The sequence below is a fragment of the Capra hircus genome, chromosome 18 (genome assembly GCF_001704415.2).
Source record: "Capra hircus breed San Clemente chromosome 18, ASM170441v1, whole genome shotgun sequence".
Classification (NCBI taxonomy): domain Eukaryota; kingdom Metazoa; phylum Chordata; class Mammalia; order Artiodactyla; family Bovidae; genus Capra; species Capra hircus.
This window is the reverse complement of record NC_030825.1, coordinates 57,348,329-57,360,482: the sequence shown is the minus strand read 5'-3', so window position 1 is coordinate 57,360,482 and position 12,154 is coordinate 57,348,329.

Genomic DNA, 12,154 nt, shown 5'->3' with positions numbered 1-12,154 from the left:
ATGTGCAGCAACTATTGAGCCTGTGCTCTAGGGCCTGGGCGTTGCAACTGCTGAAGCCCGTGTGCCCTAGATCCTGTGCTCTCCAACCAGAGAAGCCACTACAGTGAACCTGCACACTGCAAACAGAGAGTAGTGCACGCAACAACGAAGACCCCGCACAACCGAAAATAAAGTTGTGGGCGAAAAGACAGTCTACTACCTCAAGTAGCCTAAAGGACCCAAACAAGGCATTCATCTTGTTTACCCTAATATTTTGGGATGCCTTCTGTGGTAAGAGAAAACCTTAGCTCAAATTGTGACAAACACTAGGAAGAAGAAATCTACAGATAAAGCTGCTATACATTTAATATTTCACTACAGTTCATTTGAGATCTACATAGTTTTTTTTTCACAATTGTCTTCTCAAATAATTTTATTTCCTGATCACCCTTTCATTCCTCTTTCACCCCTCTACCTGTTTACTTCGTGATATTATACAGGAAGGAGTGATCAAGACCATCCTCAAGAAAAAGAAATGCAAAAAGGAAAATGGCTGTCTGAGGAGGCCTTGCAAATAGCTGTGTAAAGAGGAGAACCAAAAGGCAAAGGAGAAAAAGAGAGATATAAGCATTTGAATGCAGACTTCCAAAGAATAGCAAGGAGAGATAACAAAGCCTTCCTCAGCAATCAGTGCAAAGAAATAGAGGAAAACAATAGGATGGGAAAGACTAGAGATCTCTTCAAGAAAATTAGAGATACCAAGGGAATATTTCATGCAAAGATGGGCTCAATAAAGGAAAGAAATGGTATAGACCTAACAGAAACAGAAGATATTAAGAAGAGGTGGCAAGAATACACAGACAAACTAGACAAAAAAGATCTTCACGACCCAGATAATCATGATGGTGTGATCACTCCCCTAGAGCCAGACATCCTGTAATGCGAAGTCAAGTAGGCCTTAGGAAGCATCACTAGGAACAAAGCTAGTGGAGGTAATGGAATTCCAGTTGAGCCATTTCAAACCCTAAAAGATGATGCTGTGAAAGTGCTGCATTCAATATGCCGGCAAACCTTGAAAATTCAGCAGTGGCCACAGGACTGGAAAAGTTCAGTTTTCATTCCAATCCCAAAGAAAGGCAATGCCAAAGAATGCTCAAACTACTGCACAATTGCACTCATCTCATGCTAGCAAAGTAATGCTCAAAATTCTCCAAGCCAGGCTTCAACAATACGTGAACCATGAACTTCCAGATGTTCAAGCTGGATTTAGAAAAGGCAGAGAAACCAGAGATCAAATTGCCAACGTCCACTGGATCATCAAAAAAGCAAGAGAGTTCCAGCAAAACATCTACATCTTTATTGACTACACCAAAGCCTTTGACTGTGTGGATCACAACAAACTGGAAAATTCTTCAAGAGATGGGACCACCTGAGCTGCCTCCTGAGAATTCTGTATGCAGGTCAGGAAGCAACAGTTAGAACTGACAAGGAACAACAGACTGGTTCCAAATCGGGAAAGGAGTACATCAAGGCTGGATATTGTCACCCTGTTTATTTAACTTATATGCAGAGACATTACTTTGCCGACTAAAGTCCGTCTAGTCAAGGCTATGGTTTTTCCTGTGGTCATGTATGGATGTGAGAGTTGGACTGTGAAGAAGGTTGAGCACCAAAGAATTGATGCTTTTGAACTGTGGTGTTGGAGAAGACTCTTGAGAGTCCCTTGGACTGCAAGGAGATCCAACCAGTCCATTCTGAAGGAGACCAGCCCTGGGATTTCTTTGGAAGGAAGCTAAACCTGAAACTCCAGTACTTGGGCCACCTCATGTGAAGAGTTGACTCATTGGAAAAGACTCTGATGGTGGGAGGGATTGGGGGCAGGAGGAGAAGGGGACGACAGAGGATGAGATGGCTGGATGGCATCACTGACTCGATGGACATGAGTCTGAGTGAACTCCGGGAGTTGGTGATGGACAGGGAGGCCTGGCGTGCTGCAATTCATGGGGTCGCAAAGAGTCGGACACGACTGAGTGACTGAACTGAACTGAGAGTACATCATGAGAAACTCTGGGCTGGATGAAGCACAAGCTGGAATCAAGATTGTCAGGAAAAATATCAATAATCTCAGATATGCAGATGATACCACCCTTATGGCAGAAAGCAAAGAGGAACTAAAGAGTCTCTTGATGAAAGTGAAAGAGAGTGGAAATGTTGGCTTAAAACTCAACACTCGGAAAACTATGATCATGGCATCCGCTCCCATCACTTCATGAATGGGAAACAATAGATGGGGAAACAATGAAACAGTGAAAACAGTGACAGACTTTATTTTGGGGGGGCTCCAAAATCACTGCAGATGAAGACTGAAGCCATGAAATTAAAAGACGCTTGCTCCTTGGAAGAAAGGTTATGACCAACCTACACAGCATATTAAAAAGCAGAGACATTACTTTGCCCACAAAGGTCCATCCAGTCAAAGCTATGGTTTTTCCAGTAGTCATGTATGAATGCGAGAGTTGGACTATAAAGAAAGCTGAGTGCCGAAGAACTGATGCTTTTGAACTGTGGCGTTGGAGAAGACTCTTGAGAGTCCCTTGGAGTGCAAGGTAATCCAACCAGTCCATCCTAAAGGAAATCAGTCCTGAATGTTCATTAGAAGGACTGATGCTGAAGCTGAAACTCCAATACTTTGGCCATCTGATACAAAGGGCTGACTCATTGGGAAAGACCCTGATGCTGGGAAAGATTGAAGGTGGGAAAAGGGGACGACAGAGGATGAGATGGTTGGATGGCATCACTGACTGGATGGACATGAGTTTGAGTAAACTCCGGGAGTTGGTGATGGACAGGGAAGCCTGGTGTGCTGCCCTCCAGGGGGTCACAAAGAGTCGGACACGACTGAGTGACTGAAATAAACTGAACGATCCAGTTTCCCTCTGTTCCTTTGTGTCCCAGGCAACTAGCTACCTTGAGACAATTAGTGGTCCTGCTCAGCCACTGGACGGTGCCTCAGTGGGCCCTTCCCCCAAGCGAGCAACTGCCAATGAGTGAACCGTTAGTGGTCCTGGTCAGCCATTGGTCAGTGCCTCAGTGGGTCCCACCCACAAGCAAGCAACTGTCAGTGAGGTCAGAGGGAGTGGTGGTCCTCAGGCGGTGTTTGAGGTAAGAGGAGGTTCAACCTTCTCCCCAGGCCCCTCCAGTTCACTGGCCTCAGGTCAGCAGAGGAGCATGGGAACTCAGGGAAACCAGCTGGGGTCTGTGTCCTGCAGGGCTCCAGAGCCCTCACCAAGGCCACCCACTGGACCCGCCCAGGCCTTGAGGTGGCTGGTGGTGAACCTTTCCCCCATCCCCACCTTTGCCACCTAATGGCAGCGGAGGTCTGCACCTCCTGGTCCCCGCTGTTTGGGTAGCCTGAAGAGCCTGAGGGCCAGTAAGTCCCGGGCACCTGGCTCCCTTGGGGACAACAGCCGGGCAGGGTCTGGGGACCTGGCCCTGAGGGAGCGGCCCACTGAGTGAGATCTGCCTCCTCTTGGCCCTCAGAGGGTGAACTGTTGTGCCCTGGGACCATGCCGTTTCTTGTCAGAACAGGGAATAACACTTCCTTGGTGGAGGATTGCAGGAACGTCATGACCTAACCATGACCTAACCTCAAGAACAAAGGGTCTGACACCAAGAAGTTGACAACTAACTGCCCCTCCCTCACCTTTCCTAGAAAAGGGCTTTGCTGAAAGCTTTCAGGAAGTTTGGGGGTTTGATGGCATGAGCCACCTGTCTCCTTGCAGGGCCCTGCTGTAAACCTTTCCCTATTCCAAACTCTGACGTTTTTGGTCTTGTTTGGCCTCACTGTGCATCAGACACACAGACCTGGGTTTCGGTAACACTTATGTTCTAGCGTTAAGTTTTCAATTACATTCTTTTTTATTTATTTATTTTAATGTGCTGTGTCCTTGTTGCTGCGGGTCTTGTCTTTTCTTGCGGAGCACGGGGTCTAGGGCATGTGGGCTTCAATAGTTGCAGCTTGTGGGGTTTACAGCACGGGGCTCAGTAGTTGCGGTGCACCGGCTTAGTTGCTCTGGCATGTGGGATTGTCCCAGGCCAGGGATGGAAGCCGGGTACCCTGCGCTGGCAGGCAGATTCTTATTCACTGCGCCGCCAAGGAAGCCCTCCATGAAGTTCTATGTGTAGGAAAAAAAAGTTTTATGAGCACCTGTTTTCTTGCCCATCCCTACTACTTAAAAGCGCCTCTAAAGAGGTGGCCTAGCCTATCGTCAGTGCTTTCACATTGCCCTGGAGACAGACTGTTCGTCTTTGCGAGTTGACGGTTGCGCTGGCAACGGATGCAGCGTGGGATTAGCTTTCAGAACGCAGCTTGTGACTGGTCAAGAGAAAACGAACTGCGTGACCGCCTTCTCCACTCCGCCTGCAGAGGCTAGAAGAAGCCTTTGACATCGGTGTACTCCAACCGAAGGCCGCCTCTGACTCCAGGGTTCTGTCCACCTTTACCATCCGAGGACCGTCGCCTCGAGGAGCCCGAATCCCGCGGGGATCTGGGAAATACTGAAGAGTCTGCGCAGGCGCAGAAGCTTGCCCGGCGCTACGGCTGCGCAGTCAGCCGCGGAGCCTTCGAGGGGATGGTGTTTGTCGGGGATGGTCTGTGTCGGGGCTGGCTAGAAGTACAAGACCCAGCTGCCTGGTACTTCAGAATACGACTGTTAATAACATTCATTGTGTCCTCTCGGTCTTTGGCCAGAAGAGCGGCTCCGGGCAATCTCGGGGTCTTGGCTATCTAGAAGGATAAAGGGGCGTGAGAAGCCGGTGGCAACTGGGGCGGGCTTGGAATCGGTCCTCAGGCTGGACGAGGGGCGGGATGAGAGGCGGGGCGGGGTTTTGAGGCGTGGTTATAGAGCGGGGATTAGCTGGAATGCTGGAAAGTGGGGCAGGACCTCCGGTGGGAGCCAATGACGCTGGAGTAGGCTGGACGCGCTGGCAGTTCTGAGACTCCTATCCAGTATTCTTCCTGACTCCAGTGGGGAAACGGGCTCAAGAGAGGAGGGGAGGGTAATCCAGGGCTGTTTATTCATTCTTGGTTTAGGGACTCATTGGCTGAATTAAATGGTGTTGAACCAGCTCAGGTTTAGTTTCTAAGCTTATTTTCTAAGGAAAGTAATTAGTAAATGTTTAGTAATAAATCTGTCTCTATTCAGTTCAGTTCAGTCACTAAGTCGTGTCCGACTCTTTGCAACCCCATGAATCAGAGCATGCCAGGCCTCCCTGTCCATCACCAACTCCTGGAGTTTACTCAAACTCATGCCCATCGAGCTGGTGATGCCATCCAGCCATCTCACTCTCTGTCTTCCTCTTCTCCTGCCTCCAAACCCTCCCAACATCAGGGTCTTTTCCAGTGAGTCAACTCTGCATGAGGTGGCCAAAGTATTGGGGTTTCAGCTTCAGCATCAGTCCTTCCAGTGAACACCCAGAACTGGTCTCCTTTAGGATGCACTGGTTGGATCTCCTTGCAGTCCAAGGGATTCTCAAGAGTCTTCTCCAACACCACAGTTCAAAACCATCAATTCTTCGGCGCTCAGTTTTCTTCACAGTCCAAATCTTACATCCATACATGACCACTGGAAAAACCATAGCCTTGACTAGAAGGACCTTTGTTGGCAAAGTAATGTCTCTGCTTTTGAATATGCTATCTAGGTTGGTCATAACTTTTCTCCCAAGGCATAAGCGTCTTTTAATTTCATGGCTGCAGTCACCATCTGCAGTGATTTTGGAGCCCCCCCCCCCAAAATAAAGTCTGACACTGTTTCCACTGTTTCTCCATCTGTTTGCCATGAAGTGATGGGACTGGATGCCATGATCTTCGTTTTCTGAATGTTGAGCTTTAAGCCAACTTTTTCACTCTCCTCTTTCACTTTCATCAAGAGGCTTTTTAGTTCCTCTTCACTTTCTGCCATAAAGGTGGTTATCATCTGCATATCTGAGATTATTGATATTTCTCCTGGCAATCTTGATTCCAGCTTGTGCTCCTTCCAGCCCAGCGTTTCTCATGATGTACTCTGCATATATATAAGTTAAATAAGCAGGGTGACAATATACAGCCTTGATGTACTCCTTTTCCTATTTGGAACCAGTCTGTTGTTCCATGTCCAGTTCTAACTGTTGCTTCCTGACCTGCTTATAGGTTTCTAAAGAGGCAGGTCAGGTGGTCTGCTATTCCCATCTCTTTCAGAATTTTCCACAGTTTATTGTGATCCACACAGTCAATAATACAAAACTGAAGCTTGTGTTACTTTTTGTCTCACTCTTCGTCATAAGGGGACTTCCCTGGAGGCTCAGACAGTAAAGAATCCTCCTGCAATTCAGGAGACCTGGATTTGACCCATAGGTGCGGATATCCTCTGGAGAAGGGAGTACCCTCTTCAGTATTCTTGCCTGGAGAATTCTATGGACAGAGGAACCTGGTGGGCTACAGTCCATGGGGTTGCAGAGTTGGGCACCGCTGAGCGACTAACAAAAGAGTCTGAAATGCAGTACTTGGATGCAGTCTCAAAAACAACAGAATGATCTCTGTTCGTTTCCAAGGCAAACCATTCAATATGATGGTAATCCAAGTCTATGCCCCAACAAGTAATGCTGAAGAAGCTGAAGTTGAGCAGTTCTATTAAGACCTACAAGACCTTCTAGAACTAACACCCCCAAAAGATGTCCTTTTCTTTATAGGGGGCTGGAATGCAAAAGTAGGAAGTCAAGAAACACCTGGAGTAACAGGCAAATTTGGCCTTGGCGTACAGAATGAAGCAGGGCAAAGGCTAATACAGTTTTGCCAACAGAATGCACTATGGCTCAGATCATGAACTCCTTATCGCCAAATTCAGACTTAAATTGAAGAAAGTAGGGAAAACCACTAGACCATTCAAGTATGACCTAAGTCAAATCCCTAATGATTATATGCAGTATTGTTCTTTACAGCATCAGACCTTGCTTATATCACCAGTCACATCCACAGCTGGGTATTGTTTTTGCTTTGGCTCCATCCCTTCATTCTCTCTGGAGTTATTTCTCCACTGATCTCCAGTAGCATATTGGGCACCTACTGACCTGGGGAATTCCTTATACCAAGGGAACATTTCATGCAAAGATGGGCTCGATAAAGGACAGAAATGGTATGAACCTAACAGAAGCAGAAGATGTTAAGAGGTGGCAAGAATACACAGAACTGTACAAAAAAGATCTTCACGACCCAGATAATCACGATGATGTGATCACTCATCTAGAGCCAGATATCCTGGAATGTGAAGTCAAGTGGGCCTTAGAAAGCATCACTACAAACAAAGCTAGTGGAGGTGATGGAATTCCAGTTGAGCTGTTTCAAATCCTGAAAGATGATGCTGTGAAAGTGCTGCGCTCAATATGCCAACAAATTTGGAAAACTCAGCAATGGCCACAGGACTGGAAAAGGTCAGTTTTCATTCCAATCCCAAAGAAAGGCAATGCCAAAGAATGCTCAAACTACCGCACAATTGCACTCATCTCACATGCTAGTAAAGTAATGCCCAAAATTCTCCAAGCCAGGCTTCAGCAATATGTGAACCGTGAACTTCCTGATGTTCAAGCTGGTTTTAGAAAAGGCAGAGGAACCAGAGATCAAATTGCCAACATCCGCTGCATCATCAAAAAAGCAAGAGAGTTCCAGAAAAATGTCTATTTCTGCTTTATTGACTATACAAAAGCCTTTGACTGTGTGGATTACAATAAACTGTGGAAAATTCTGAGAGAGATGGGAATACCAGACCACCTGACCTGCCTCTTGAGAAACCTATATGCAGGTCAGGAAGCAACAGTTAGAACTGGACATGGAACAACAGACTGGTTCTAAATAGGAAAAGGAGGACATCAAGCCTGTATAGTGTCACCTTGCTTATTTAACTTATATATATGCAGAGTACATCATGAGAAACGCTTGGCTGGAAGGAGCACAAGCTGGAATCAAGATTGCCAGGAGAAACATCAATAATTTCAGATATGCAGATGATACCACCTTTATGGCAGAAAGTGAAGAGGAACTAAAAAGCCTCTTGATGAAAGTGAAAGAGGAGAGTGAAAAAGTTGGCTTAAAGCTCAACATTCAGAAAATGAAGATCATGGCATCCAGTCCCGTCACTTCATGGCAAACAGATGGGGAAACAGTGGAAACAGTGTCAGACTTTATTTTGCGGGGGGGCTCCAAAATCACTGCAGATGGTGACTGCAGCCATGAAATTAAAAGACGCTTACTCCTTGGGAGAAAAGTTATGACTAACCTAGATAGCATATTCAAAAGCAGAGACATTACTTTGCCGACTAAGGTCCTTCTAGTCAAGGCTATGGTTTTTCCAGTGGTCATGTATGGATGTGAGTTGGACTGTAAAGAAGGCTGACGGCCGAAGAATTGATGGTTTTGAACCATGGTGTTGGAGAAGACTCTTGAGACTCCCTTGGACTGCAAGGAGATCCAACCAGTCCATTCTGAAGATCAGCCCTAGGATGTCTTTGGAAGGAATGATGATGAAGCTGAAACTTCAGTACTGGAGTACCAGTACTCTTTGGAAAAGACTCTGATGCTGGGAGGGATTGGGGGCAGGAGGAGAAGAGGAAGACAGAGGATGAGATGGCTGGATGGCATCATGGACTCGATGGACGTGAGTCTGAGTGAACTCCGGGAGTTGGTGATGGACAGGGAGGCCTGGCGTGCTGTGATTCATGGGGTCGCAAAGAGTCAGACACGACTGAGCGACTGAACTGAATGATTATATAGTGGAAGTGAGAAATAGATTTAAGGGACTAGATCTGATAGAGTGCCTGATGAACTATGGATGATGTTTGTGACATTGTACAGGAGGCAGGGAGCAAGACCATCCCCATGGAAAAGAAATGCGAAAAAGGAAAATGGCTGTCTGAGGAGGCCTTACAAATAGCTGTGAAAAGAAGCAAAGAAAAAGAAAAGGAAAGATATACCCATCTGAATGCAGAGTTCCAAAGAATAGCAAGGAGAGATAAGAAACCCTTCCTCAGTGATCAGTGCAAAGAAATAGAGGAAAACAATAGGATGGGAAAGACTAGAGGTCTCTTCAAGAAAATTAGAAATACCAAGGGAACATTTCATGCGAAGATGGGCTCAATAAAGGGCAGAAATGGTATGGACCTAACAAAAGCAGAAGATATTAAGAAGAGGTAGCAAGAATACACAGAAGAATTGTATAAAAAAGATCTTCATGACCCAGATAATCATGATGGTGTGATCACTCACCTAGTGCCAGACATCCTGGAATACGAAGTCAAATGGGCCTTAGGAAGCACCACTACGAACAAAGCTAGTGGGAGAAATGGAATTCCAGCTGAGCTATTTCAAATCCTAAAAGATGATGCTGTGAAAGTGCTGCACTCAATATGCCAGCAAACTTTGAAAACTCAGCAGTGGCCACAGGACTGGAAAGGGTCAGTTTTCATTCCAGTGCTAAAGAAAGGATGTCAAAGGGTGCTCAAACTACAGTACAATTGCACTCATCTCATACATTAGCAAAGTAAAGCTCAAAATTCTCCAAGCCAGGCTTCAACAGTACGTGAACTGTGGAGTTCCAGATGCTCAAGATGGATTAGAAAAGGCAGAGGAACCAGAGATCAAATTGCCAACATCCATTGGATCATAGAAAAAGCAAGGGAGTCCCAGAAAAACATCCATTTCTCCTTTATTGACTACGCCAAAGCCTTTGACTGTGTGGATCACAATAAACTGTGGAAAATTCTGAAAGAGATGGGAATACCAGACCACCTGACCTGCCTCTTGAGAAATCTGTATGCAGGTCAGGAAGCAACAGTTAGAACTGGACATGGAACAACAGACTGGTTCCAAATAGGAAAAGGAGGACATCAAGCCTGTATAGTGTCACCCTGCTTATTTAACTTATATATATGCAGAGTACATCATGAGAAACACTGGGCTAGAAGGAGCCCAAGCTGGAATCAAGATTGCCAGGAGAAACATCAATAATTTCAGATATGCTGATGACACCACCCTTATGACAGAAAGTGAATAAGAACTAAAAAGCCTCTTGATAAAAGTGAAAGAGGAGAGTGAAAATGTTGGCTTAAAGCTCAACATTCAGAAAACGAAGATCATGGCATCCGGTCCCATCACTTCATGGGAAATAGATGGGGAAACAGTGGAAACAGTGTCAGACTTTATTTTGGGGGGCTCCAAAATCACTGTAGATTTTGCAGTGATTGCAGCCATGAAATTAAAAGACGCTTACTCCTTGGGAGAAAAGTTATGACCAACCTAGATAGCATATTCAAAAGCAGAGACATTACTTTGCCGACTAAGGTCCATCTAGTCAAGGTTATGGTTTTTCCAGTAGTCATGTATGGATGTGAGAGTTAGACTTCAAAGGAAGCTGAGCACCAAAGAATTGATGGTTTTGAACTGTGGTGTTGGAGAAGACTCTTGAGAGTCCCTTGGACTGCAAAGAGATCAAACCAGTCCATCCTAAAGGAAATCAGTCCTGAATATTCACTGGAAGGACTGATGTTGAAGCTGAAACTCCAATACTTAGGCCACCTGATGCCAAGAGCTGACTCATTGGAAAAGATCCTGATGCTGGGAAAGACTGAAGGCAGGAGAAGGGGACGACAGAGAATGAGATGGTTGGATGGCATCACTGACTCAGTGGACATGAGTTTGAGTAAACTCCAGGAGTTGGTGATGGACAGAGAAGTCTGGTGTGCTACAGTCCATGGGGTCGCAAGGAGTCGTACCCGACTGAACAACTGAACTGAACTGAGTGACTAACACTTTCACTTTTTTGTCATACCAGGTGTAAATAATCTCTCCGGAATGGAATGGCCCAAGCCTTGTGATGCTATTTTCCTGGTGAGTTTATCAGTTCTTTCCTGTTTCTCTGTAACAGCTGATATTTACTGAACAAGGACGTTTTCTGACTCAGCAGGGATTTGCTTTTATACAGCTTCTGATACAAAGAGAACAGTTCGTTTCTATCTTGTTGGGACTTTATTTACCAACAGAGAGGTAAGTCTACCCATAAGTTTCAAAACCAAGCAATTAAATGCTGTAAGCCCCCCGGCTCCCACAAAAGGAAATCTTCATGTAATAATCTTTTTTTTTTTTTTTACACTGCACCATGCGGCATTTGAGATCTTAGTTCCCCAACCTGGATTGAACCCTGAGACCAGGGCAGTGTTAGTGCCATGTCCTAACCACTGAACCACCAGGGAAATGACTTTTTTTGGGGGGGGGGGATTATAGCCATCCTAGTGGGTAGCATCTCATTGTGGTTTGGATTTGCATCTTGTTAATTATGTTCAACATCTTTCATGTGCTTGTTGGCCATTTGTGCATCTTCTTTGAAGAAATCTATATTCAGATCCTTTGCCCATTACTAAGTGGGCATTTTATAAAACTGCCTTTTCCCCCAGCTCCTTGAAACCACCGTTTCTTTTAATAGGTATGATTTTCCCAGACCAGTAACTTCTCAATGTTAGGTATCCACATGCCACCTCCTTGGTTTATGCAGAATGGCTAACTTCCATCCTCCTAAGATGCCACTGCCTGTCTGAAGAGTCTACTAGTTTCAGTCTATGTCCTTAAAAACTTTCAACCACAACTATGATTGAACAATCAGCATCACTTGCCATGAATGGAAATTTGCACATTTTCAATGGACAGCAATGCCCACCCAAAGTGTGGAGTTTGGAGTCCTGGAGTGAGGCAGTGTTAAAGCTACTTTCTCACTGGGGTGACCAAGAGGGATCAACAGACTCAAAAGGGGACACGGGTCTCTCAGGGGGATAGAGAAGATACAGCCCCACCCCTGCCAACCCACAGTGAACATGAAGCACTAGTGAGGGGAATGAGCAGTCACTGTGATCTGACCCACAGTTATCAGATCTGGCAACCGGGTTGCCATAGCATAATCTGGTTTATCCATGGGCAGGATGCAAGGCTTTAGCTGAACGTTCCCCAACCTCAGGGATATATTGCCATCCAATTTTTTAGCTGCAGATGTGTGCCATACATTTTCCTTCAGATCAGCTTAAAAAAAAAAAAAAACCTTAAATTGATTTATTTTTAAAGAGGACTTACTACCTTTCCAGGAGTGGGAAACTGGTATCTCTC